This window comes from Zeugodacus cucurbitae, chromosome 2 (assembly GCF_028554725.1).
Source record: "Zeugodacus cucurbitae isolate PBARC_wt_2022May chromosome 2, idZeuCucr1.2, whole genome shotgun sequence".
Lineage (NCBI taxonomy): Eukaryota > Metazoa > Arthropoda > Insecta > Diptera > Tephritidae > Zeugodacus > Zeugodacus cucurbitae.
In genome coordinates, this window is record NC_071667.1 from 2,249,955 (window position 1) to 2,262,573 (window position 12,619).

Sequence of the window (12,619 nt, forward strand, 5' to 3'; positions counted from 1 at the left end):
TATTAATATATATGTGTGTGTGCATGTTCGGCGCTTGTCTATCTCACAGATTATTGTTATTTTTATGACTTTATAACACCGATGACCGTGTTTGCCCCCCTCTCGCAACCGCTTGAGTAAATATTTACTATCAAATCGTACCGGAACAAACATTAAAACTATTTTATTACACGAATATGCCATTGATGGAATTTCGGATGTGTACGCGAGTATGCAACGATAATGACAAGAACGAAAGCAAGCAATGCGTCCGAACAAATGAGCATTTAATACCAACCGCTGAACGATTTCAAATTCAAATTTCGGTATTTCACTCACATTCTTTCGTTTAATATTGTTTATTCCACTTTGCACCTTATCAGCACATCAATCAAATAAACACATACATATACACATGCGAGTAAATACTTGTAGCAAATGCCATATTTAAAGCGTATATATGTATATAATAAGTTTTGAACGTAATCAATAAGTCAATAGTAATAAATTTCCATTCAATTTTTCGGTCGCTTGTGCCGCGGCACTCATCCATTCACGGATCTGTTGTGCTGGGCAACAAAGCTTCACTTGTTATCAATATACTTAGGAGTGCAGTCTATGAATGTGTGTGTGTGTGCACGTGTGTGTGTGTGTGTTTATATCGCAAAGAAAAGTGCATTCATTCACAAAAATTTTGTTAAACAAATAAGCACAAAATAAATAGTCAAGTGAGTAAATATTAAATATATGGCATTAATGGAGGCAGTAAATATACTCGTTCATATGGCGCAATCGGAGTAGAGGCGCGTCAGCATTTGTGTATGTACATATGTATGTATGTATGGCATATACATATGTACCTTCCACCAAACTTTTTATTATCTTCAACAAACAATAGATAATCTACAAACGTACATAGGCATGTGCTTAGTTTGATGGACAGTATTTGAATGCAAGAATGCACGCATGCAAGAATGCGAGCGTGTAAATTTGTAAGTATTCGAGTTTATTTGTATTCGGATGCCCTAAAAAACTAGACACTGCGTGAAGAAGCAAATATGTAAATAATTTTCGTATCAGTCGACAATGCTAAACCCAAATAACGTAAAGAAGAAGCATAAAGTGTCGAATCTCCACGTTCCTCGTCGCCATGACTTTTCCACAAACTTCTTATTTTCTATTACATTTCATTATTAACACTCAACACTGTAGATACATATGTATATTGTAGATAGATGTATATGTATAAGTGTAAATGTGCGTCTATAACATTTGCATTTCACACGTTTACTGTCGATGAGAGCGGTGGTTATGATTTCACCCAAAAAATTTGATTAAATAACGAAGCATATGGTCATACTTAAATGCCAACCTAAATAAATCGCTATAAATCAACATATGTATGTGCTTGCGCGAACTCATAGTGTCCAGCTCCGTTATTGGGTCATGGGTTCATTTCTGAGAAACAGGATTACTACACAAAATGATCTTCAGTAATGCTCCACAACTCGTTATTGCGCCTGCAACGTTTTCAACGTTCGTCATCACTGCACCAGGTCTAATCGACAGTGCATTTTGAGTACGAATATCAGAGTAAATATGAACATACACGTGATAAAATTTAATTCCATATAAACCAATGGAAGGTGCACCGCATATTTTCTATGACTTGTGGTAAGTTTGGAGTACCCTCTGGTCTAAGAAAAGTGCTTTTTTCATTAATACATTTTTTAACAGCGATATTCCATTAACGGAAAAAGTAAGAAGATATATGCACGCATGTGTGTAAGTACATACATACGTATGAATATAAATTTGTGTACAAACAGACTTCTGTATATATGAATATGCGTTGAATAATAAATATTCCGTGAATTAATGGGCGCAGACGTTTGTCAGCTAGTGCTGTCAAACATTTCCTACCAAAACGTGCTGGAATGTGTTAGGTCAATTTCGCTTTCGTCAATTTTGGCCGCCAAATTCTTTAACACAACGAAAGCACATATTTCAGCATTTACTTCCCAGGTCTTGCTATAGGACTACGCAGATCACTTTCTGTACATATGTATGTGTATGAATGTACTTGCTTATGTAGATATTAGAAATAACTGTTTATGAATGGAGGCTGTGCAAACTTACATGTATGCATATGAATGTAGATACGTATGTAAACACATAAATATTTATAATATGAGATAAATACATATATGTACGTATGTATGTATGGTAATACTTTTGAATCACCCTTGGTTACTTAGTCTCAGTAATGATCATCTACATATGTACATATGTATGTATGACGCTAGAAATGGTGCTTTCCATCACTGAACTTAGAACTTTCAGAAACTTGTTTAATTTTATTCATTATACTCTCGAAACATGTTGCTAAGAGAGTAATATAGTTTTGTTCACATAACGGTTGTTTGTGTCACCAAGAAATAAAAGAGTTAGATATGGGGTTATATATATATAAATGATCAGGATGACGAGTGGATTTGAAATCCGGATATCTGTCCGTGCAAGCGATAACTTGAGTAAAAATTAAAATATCTTAATGAAACTTGGAACACATATTCCTTGGCACTCTGAGGAGGTTCAATGGGCAAAATCGGTCCACTGCCACGCCCACAAAATGGCGGAAACCGAAAACCTATACAGTGTCATAACTAAGCCATTTTTTAAGTGGGCGTGGCCCCGCCTCCAAATAGGTTTTTTGTATATAACTCGCAAAACAATAAAACTATATAAACCAAACTTTCTGCAGTCGTTTCTTTTAGCCATTTCCTTATACCGTCCAAAAATGAAAGAAATCGGATAATAACCACGCCCACCTCCCATACAAAGGTTAGGTTGAAAATTACTAAAAGTGCGTTAACTCACTAACGAAAAACGTCAGAAACACCAAATTTTACAGAAGAAATAGCAGAAGGAAGCTGCACTCAGATTTTTTTACAAAATGGAAAATGGGCGTGGCGTCGCCCACTTATGGGTAAAATATCATATCTCAAGAACTACTCGACCGATTTCAATAAAATTCGGTATGTAACACTTTCTTGACACCCTGATGACACGGGTGGAAATCGAAATCGAAATCGGTTCACAACCACGCCTACTTCCCATATAACTCAATTTTAAATTCTTCTGATTCGTTCACTTTATAATATATATACATTAAGAACCAACGAAGATATCGGAATAAAACTTTACACAAATACTGTATTTGAGCTGTGACCTCACCTGTGGAAAAATTGTGCCTAAGAATAATTTTTCACCGAAAATATAGGTAAATCTCTCAGATATCTTAATGTAATTCATTCCCTCTGAATTTTTTTGTTATTACAGTTTGTCTATGTACCATGTATGTGTATGTGATTGGCGTTGCAACCGTTTAGCCGGTTATAGCCGAATCGACGATAGTGCGCCACCTGTCTCTCTCCTTCGCAGTTCGGCGCCAGTTGGAGATCCCAAGTGTAACCAGGTCGCTCTCCAACGGAGTGGAGGCCTTCCCCTTCCTCGGCTTCCTCCGGCGGGTACTGCATCGAACACTTTCAGGGCTGGAGTGTTTTCGTCCATTCGGACAACATGACCTAGCCAACGTAGCCGCTGTCTTTTTATTCGCTGAACTATGTCAATGTCGTCGTATAACTCGTACAGCTCATCGTTCCATCGTCTGCGGTATTCGCCGTTGCCAATGTTCTGAGGACCATAAATCTTGCGCAAAATTTTCCTCTCGAAAACTCCTAGTGTCGTCTCATCTGATGTTGACATCGTCCAAGCTTCTGCACCGTAAAGCAGGACGGGAATGATAAGCGACTTGTAGAGCTTGATTTTGGTTCGTCGAGAGAGGACTTTACTGTTCAATTGCCTACTCAGTCCAAAGTAGCACCTGTTGGCAAGAGTTATTCTGCGCTGGATTTCGAGGCTGACATTGTTCGTGTTGTTGATACTGGTTCCCAGGTATACGAAATTATCTACGACCTCGAAGTTATGACTGTCAACAGTGACGTGGGAGCCAAGACGCGAATGCGCCGACTGTTTGTTTGATGACAGGAGATATTTCGTCTTGTCCTTATTCACCTCCAGACCCATTCGCTTCGCCTCCTTATCCATGCGGTAAAAAGCAGAACAAACGGCGCGGTTGTTGCTTCCGATGATATCAATATCATCGGCGTACGCCAGGAGCTGTACACTCTTGTAGAAGATTGTACCTTCTCGGTTTAGCTCTGCAGCTCTTATAATTTTTTCCAGCATCAGGTTAAAGAAGTCGCACGATAGTGAGTCACCTTGTCTGAAACCTCGTTTGGTATCGAACGGCTCGAGAGGTCCTTCCCAATCATGACGGAGCTTTTGGTGTTGCTCAACGTCAATTTACACAGCCGTATTAGTTTTGCGGGGATACCAAATTCAGACATCGCGGCGTAAAGGCAACTCCTTTTCGTGCTGTCGAAAGCAGCTTTAAAATCGACAAAAAGGTGGTGTGTGTCGATCCTCTTTTCTCGGGTCTTTTCCAAGATTTGGCGCATGGTGAATATCTGGTCAGTTGTCGATTTTCCAGGTCTAAAGCCACACTGATAAGGTCCAATCAGTTTGTTGACGGTGGGCTTTAGTCTTTCACACAATACGCTCGATAGAACCTTGTATGCGATATTTAGGAGGCTGATCCCACAGTAATTGGCGCAGATTGTGGGATCTCCCTTTTTATGGATTGGGCAGAGCACACTGAGATTCCAATCGTCAGGCATGCTTTCTTCCGACCACATTCTGCAAAGAAGCTGATGCATGCACCTTATCAGTTCTTCGCCGCCATATTTGAATAGTTCTGCCGGTAATCTATGTACCAAAAGTGGTTAAAATCGGGTCATAACTTCCCCCAGATCCCATATACCTAATTATAGATAATATAAAATTAAGTGGGTGTATAGTCTTCGATATATTGCATCTTTGTGGTGAAAACGAGTGAAATCGGCACAGGAATTACCTCAATCCCCATATACTATTTATGATTATTTTCGTTATTCTATTGAACTTTATTCAGAATATATGGGTCAAATTGTGTTATCTTTATAAAATTACATCAATAAATTGCGAGAGTATAAAATGTTCGGTTGCACCCGAACTTAGCCTTTCCTTAATTGTTTTATTTAAAAATATTAATTTTATGTTAATAACTTCTTTCTTCTCTACTATTTCAGGTAAAAATTACTCAACATTTCCCATTAGTGGTAAGACTATTCCTTTATATATATATATGAAAACAACCTTTGAACATCATGGGTATTGTTAAATAGTGAATAATCAAAATGCTTGCATTGAAAATATCTGTATCTATACTATTATTATAAAGAGGAAAGATTTGTATGAACATTTGTATTGAATAAACTCGAAAACTAGTGTGACGATTTCAAAAATTATTTCACATTTGGAAAGCTACATTCACCCTGAATAACATAGGCTACATTTTTTGCTAGAATCTCAACTTTCTGGAAATAGTTCCCAAGTGAGGTTATCAAAAAGACTCCATGATGGAGAATCTTAATCTGAAACTGCAAATCGCTTAACAAAATGTCAAAACCTGCCAAGTACGCGCTTAGAGTAGAGTCGAGTACGGAGCGTGTGCAGTGGCTTGAAGAACAAAATATTAGAAATATGCAAGCTCGCACTAGGACGTCGAACTCTGAGCGTTCCCAACGCTTTCACAATCAGAAAGAAAGACAACGCACACCAAAGACTAGAGTTCGTAATCAAGTTTTAGCTCATTGTAAATAAAATATAATTTCATGGCCGAATTTTCTTCATCTTACTTTTTTAAAATGAACCCATGCAAGAAACGGCAAAGTACATACATATATACATATATATGGGCGAGTGTGTAAAAAATTATAACTTTTGAAATGTTTTCTTAAGCCCGTGCGAAGCCGGAGTGGCCTGCTAGTCGTTAAATAAAGACGAGTGAATAATACAAATTAGGTCACATTTACATTGTACAGAACAATTGAACACTTGTCACCGATTTCAAACACACAATTTTTAGTCTCAATGTCTTATTTGCCGTCGTATATACAAGTCGCAGCGTTTAGTCTTTGTGTAATATACATATTTTTCTTTGATTTGAGTAAGAGTTTGAGAAGCTATAAAAATATATAAATGGTCAATAAGTGGTGGTCAATTACTCTATTAGCACACGTTGATACGTACATTTACACCTTTACATGCACACCCTGCTGGAAATTCAATAGAGTACTAAACGCCATCACTCGGAGTTATACCTCTTGAAAGGGGTAACCGCATACTCTCTTGTAAAAGTGTATACGTTTTCACTTTTCATTATTCAATTTATTTGATTAATTTTTACCAAAGTGACAACAAAATTTTCCATGTTTGCTATGCACGAATAATGCAACATTGCTTCGGGTTCTTGCAGCCGTGTATTTTCAACCTAGTTTCACACTAAAAAATTCCTACAGGACTTCTAAGCATATGAATGCAGGCCTGTATGTATGAGAGTCGCGATTACTGCGAGTATTTTTATGCTTCATTACGTGTACGTAGGCAGTTTGAATTACGTGAAGTCATTCGCAAACAATTTCAATTATTCGACATGATTTTCTTACAAGTGTATGTACATATGTGGCTGTCATAATTCTTTGCATTTATGGAATTTATACGATGTTTGCGATTTGTCAGCAAGCCGACCGGCTAATGACGTGACAGCAATTGACAAAACAATTCAATAGAGCAAAGTTGTTTATCAACACAGTCGATTGATAGCTGAAAATTCTTTGGAATTTAACATGCGTTTCATTATCTGTACCCCGTTCCACTACTTGTACCTCCAAAACCTTGGCCGTCTGTTCGACGTCACAAGTTGACCATGCGAGAGAGCGAAATGCTGGTTGTTATTCAGTTGCCATTTAAATTTGACTCATTTCTTTGCCAGTATACATACATACATGTTCAATATAAGCAATAGCATATTGGAAAACAATTAGCGTCATCGATGCAGTCAAACTTCTCGCGTCGATCTCATGATCGCCATAGTCGCCATGTAAGCTGCAAATGCAAATAACAATCTCGCCGCCAAAGCTTCACAACCAGTGGCGAATCAATAACGAATATGAGCAAGTACAAGCCAGCCATAAATAAATGGGACTGCACCAACAACAAAAACAAAGCAGCCAAAGCAGTCACTCTTGCCCCACTGCATTCACAGTGCGAAAATCGTAAACAACTTAATCGCCGACGTGCACCCACACTCAAGCAACAGTGCAAGTGTATGGCATGCACGAGTGTGTGCATGCAACCACAGTATTTGTTGTCGCGCCATCAGCGTAAACAATAACAACAGCAATGACAACCATTCATCAGCTCATCACAACAACCAAAATCAAAGATCACATTGTTTATCTGTACCGCCAATATCGACAGTTGGCATAACGCGTCGATATGACAACGCATACATACATATGTACTTGCTGGCACTTAACAGGAAAAATGCGCATACAGGAAACTCAAATACACATATGTACATATGTCGGTTCTTCAAGTGTTTATGGAGAATGTTATAGTAGAACCGTAAAGGAAATCGAAACAAGATCAAATTGTATATGAATATGTATGTATGTATGCATATGAACAGAGACAGCAATAATTCCTGGAATTCTACATTTTATAAAACTGAAAACAATAATACGAGTACCAACTCAACAAAATCATATAGAAGGCGTACGAACTACACACATACACTTACATCCAAATGTGGGTAATGTCCACATGTGTGTGTGTGTGTATGTGCCCATGTAGAGACTGAATATACACAAACACACGTTTTCTAGAAGATTTCAAATCATAAGGAACAAACAAAATGTGAAAAGATAAGAAAACCTCAATTTATGAATAGAAGGATAACGAACAGCGAAGAAGGACTGAACAACTCACGCGCGCTCTCAGCGTTTAATCGTGCACCTCACCTACAGCTCTCCCTCTCTCTCTCTCTCTATCTCTATCTCTCTGCCAACCGTAATGTTTATTTCTCCACTTTCAAGCATTGCCGAGGCGCCAGCAGAGCTGATCATTAACAAACCACACATTAGCACCACCACCGCCCATTAGATTGTACCTAGGGCCTAGGCATCCATTTTCCTTGCGTTATACAGTTCATATTTTTAGACAGTTTGTAGTAACCGTAAGCACTGCGCTCACTTACTTTAATTGCTGAATTATCTGAACATATGTATGTATGTATATGTATATTGTATATATACCATGTACGTGTTTTGATATTTTTGTTGTTTCCTTCTGATTACTGGAAATGTTTTTCATTCATGATTTTAACAACGTCGTGTATAATTACGCGATTCGTGCGCTCTCCAACGCGTCATGGGCATACGTCATTGCGCCGTTGAGCGTCGTGAATCTTTCGCTGCGACTGCAAATCGTGTGTCTGATAAGTCGGACTGTGTCCACACGTGGATATTTTTGTTGCTAATTATCGGCAACTTCTCTTTCGCTTTTGCCCACTGCGTTCACGCGGATCGGGTTCTTCTTGTAATTCTTTTTCATATCATATATCTCATATACTTTATACGCTTCATTTAAAGGTACAAACATATATTTCATTAGCAAATTGTTCGTGTGTATATTAACCATTGAAAATAAGCGTAAATTCAAGCCATGTAAAGAGCTCAAAAGTGAAAAGGACTGCGAATTATGTAGTAGCGAACTGTTTCGAGGAAGAACAAAGTGTGTGTTGCCCGAATACAAACTACGAGTTGACGCAACTAAAATTTCCTCATCTAAACATACTCTCATTTGTTTACCCATGCGCTCGCTCGCATACTCACGCTCTCTTAGGTGGCGCTCGTGGTACACCGTACAAGGCCATATGCACACGAGTACATGTGTTTATTGGGTACGATTATTGCCGCTGTTGTTTTGATGACGACAATGTCGGCGGCGGCGGCGGGGGCACTGGTGTGTACCATTTGCTTCGTGTAATATTTTCAGCGTTTGCGTGCGCACATTACTTCTCCCTGGCTGTGTTGATTCATGCGGCTACATTATGCTCTTCTATTGCATACATATGCACACTGATCATTCGCTCACACACACCACTACGTCCGAATACAGGTATGGTACCGCTACGCATTGTTTCGGTCCAACATTTGCTCAGTCGTTGTTCGGAGCACGCGATCGGTGGTCGGAAACTCGCACGTATTGATGACAACAACGCTTGCTCGTTGAGTCAATTTAGGTAAACCATCTGTTTTCGCAAACGCGTCGTATTTTGTTTAGTGCGGGTTTCTCTGTGGTGCTGCCCGTTACGAGTTCTTCGTGTAGTTAAAAGCAACCTGCACATAACGTTGTCATAACACATTGGAGAAATTCTTCGCATAACTTAGTTAGTGTTCGGAAACCGCATACATATGCATATATACGACGTCGGTTATGCATTCGGTATAATTCGTATTTTTATGTTATTGAATCGAGCGCCAATTTAAAACAAAAAAAAAAACAGAAAAGTGGAACTAAGTGAAAGACAAAATAAAAAACTATGATAATAAGATTAAAAACAAATAAACCACAACAAAGTCGCTCGTCGTACAACAACAACAGCAGACCGTATTAATGCACACGCACACCAACTCCGCGGCAATACATACATACATACATATATGTATGTTAGTTGTAACTCTGTAAAACACGTTTTGGCGGTATTTTGAGTTTACTGCGTCGATCGCGCCCCCCTACCCATGTGTGAGTGTGAAATATATAATGGAATTAGTGAAATATTAGCTTGTAATTACCACAAGCGCAACTGCGCCAAGAATTGCTGGCTATAGCAAACGCATTCAAAAGATCACCGATCATCGCCTAGTGTTGTGTAAATCTGTAAAAGTGCTTTATGAAATTCTGTTTCCGCCATATCCGGGTCATTAAAGCCGACCGTGTGCTTCCAAGTTCTCATGCAACGGTTACCGCACTGCTGCCGGAAGTTGTGGTCGCACGAACGTGTTAACCGCCTAACCAACCATTTGTTGTTCGCAAAGACGAACCGCGTCCAGCGTCCAGCGGCCATATTAGCCGATCTCTTTATGCTAACAGCCATCAGTCATATGATAATAGCAGAAAATATATGTGCGACGCAGCAAAGGTGTTTTCCACCGCTAAATATGTGATTATTGATTAATAAAACGATAATTATTTTCGAACGCACGTCATTTTACACGCCTATGGGAGTTCATGTATTCAAGACTCACAAGTAATATGTGTGTATGTGTGTGTGTAGATTCGGCTCTACATATGTATGTATATTGCGGTTTGCAGTTCATTGAAATGATTGTGAAATTATACAATAAAATAAATAAATAATACAAAATTATTTACATATATGTATGTGCATACATACTACATTCATATATAATATTAATTGTGTTTCTGGGAAAATCGGAAGCAACAATGCAAACATAAATTAGTGAGAAATGATTGCGTAATTGTTTTGAATTGCAATTCGTAGAAGTGTAAAAATTTACCACATCAATTAGTCGAAATAAAAATTCGATTTGCCATCGAAATACTTAGCGCAATAGCAACACAAGCAGTTTGGAAAAACCACTAGTGCAAAGAGAAAGGTAAGGGCGCTTCGCTGTCGTATTCGGGAACACAATTTGCAAATCGTTTTAGCGTCAAAATTGTTGAAAGCTCGCGATGCAAGCGTAAAACTATGTGTGTGCTTGCAATATCCGTATCCGTCACTTGCAACTGTCATGACTCATTTCCGTGTACATGTGATTTTGCGCTGCTGCTGCGAATATGTACGTATGTATGTAAGTTTCAGCTTGTGATTCACCAACAAATGTTTACTTGTCGGACAATTTCTGGATTAAGCAATGAGAACGGTATTTCCGTAAAGTAATGTTATCATTGAATTCTAAGGATTCGATATATCGAATTCTGAGAATTCAATTCATTTATGTATCATTGTTTTGAATTGTTTTATGTATTTGTGTGTTTATGATATTTGTGAAACATGTTTATACACTCGCAATTTGTTGCACAGCGTAATATGATGTTCCGACAGAAAATTTGAAGTAATTAGAATACATTTAAACGCTTCACAAAATTACCCTGTTCTCACTGCCGTTGGAGATTTATAAATCAGCTGTTTTTGACTCATATACATACGTAAGAGTATTTGTGTACACAGCTTCTGCTGTGAAACTATGAAACACAAATTATGAGTTATTATAAAAATTAATTAATTTTTTATTGTCATTCATTGGCTTTAGTTTAAAATAACTTCACAAGTATTTTATTCAATATTATATTGATTATTTTTTAAAATATAATACGGTTGGTTTCAACATCAAAAACTAATTGAGGTAGATATAGAGATATGAAATGATCAGGATTACGAGGATGTCTGTCTGTTCGTCTGTCGTTCCATCCATACATGCAAGCGATAATTTAACGAGTTTAGTTACGTTGGTGTTGCAAGTGGACGAAATGGAATCATTGTCACGCCCACAGAGGGTTTTTTTATCGTAGAGAGGGGCAGCTCTCAACCAATTTTAATAAAATTTGCTTTCCGTCATATTTTCAAATATTTTAAAGGAGCTTTTGTGAATAAGGCGTAGTGAAGAGTTGTCTCTAAAGCAAGATAATAATAAAGTGGTATAATAGCTATTTGATCTTATGTAAAGTATTACGCATGCAAGATGGTTGTTCGAGTGGGCTTCTTCCCCTCTAACAATTCAAAGACGGTATGTGGATCTAAACTCATTTGTAAGTGGTAACTAAAACTAGTTAGTTTGAGCTATTGCATTGGCACCCTGGCGCTTAATATTTTTATCTGTTAATATACATACATACATATACATAAGCCAGGTAATACAGAAGTCTCGCCCCCTTTGATTGTGCCTTGATGAGCGCGCGAGTATTAGAGCATGAGAGCGCACAAAATGTCTAAATTACGCAAACCAAAAACAACAATAACAAAAATTGAATTAATTAGCATTTCGATTGTGCTAATATCTACATTCACATATACATACAGCTATTTACATATGTATGTATTTGTCCACATCTCTGCTCTCTCCACAACGGTGGCGCCATCGCCAGGTTGCTGAATGATGGTTGTTTACTCATTTGCCCAGTCGTTCGATTGTCCTCTAGTATACCAGCCTATGCTTCATAGCTCATACTATGTATTCTTTTCGATTCTCTCTGTTCATATTTGCTGCGCATTACCGTAAAGAGCAGCGACGCAGAGGTAGAAGTAGAATAATAAAACAAAACAAAACTAACAATATGAATAATATAAACACTGTGCAACAACAAATGCAACAACAATCCTACCAACCACAACAACGATGTAATTTGCGCGTTTACTTTTCTATGCTACATGTATGAGAGACAGTGCGTATACGTAATACACTGACAATCGTAACAATAGCTTTATGCTCTCAGCTGAGTGACAATAAATACATATATTATGTATGTATATGTATACCAATTAAGCGCCAACTACTACAAACATTTCTTAAAGTGAAACAGCAAAAGATGAAACACACTTTATTGCTGTCGGACAAAGAGTTTTTATATGAACCCATTGCTGTCCATAGCTCTACATTGTACTTATGTA

At 38.0% G+C, this 12,619-nt stretch overlaps 1 protein-coding gene across 6 annotated transcripts in view; it reads left to right on the forward strand.

Annotated features, from left to right (window-relative positions):
* LOC105221673 (insulin-like receptor) overlaps positions 1-12,619 on the forward strand; it is a 113,537-nt gene that overhangs the window by 62,006 nt on the left and 38,912 nt on the right. The window contains exon 1 of one of the 6 annotated variants that reach the window (XM_011198820.3): positions 8,285-10,607. The exons of 4 other annotated variants lie outside the window; for them this stretch is intronic. The gene's annotated coding sequence lies outside the window, so the exon portion shown is untranslated. Of the gene's footprint in view, positions 1-8,284; positions 10,608-10,636; positions 10,803-12,619 lie in introns of those variants that run through there. One more of the 6 variants, XM_054236165.1, reaches the window with a different exon arrangement.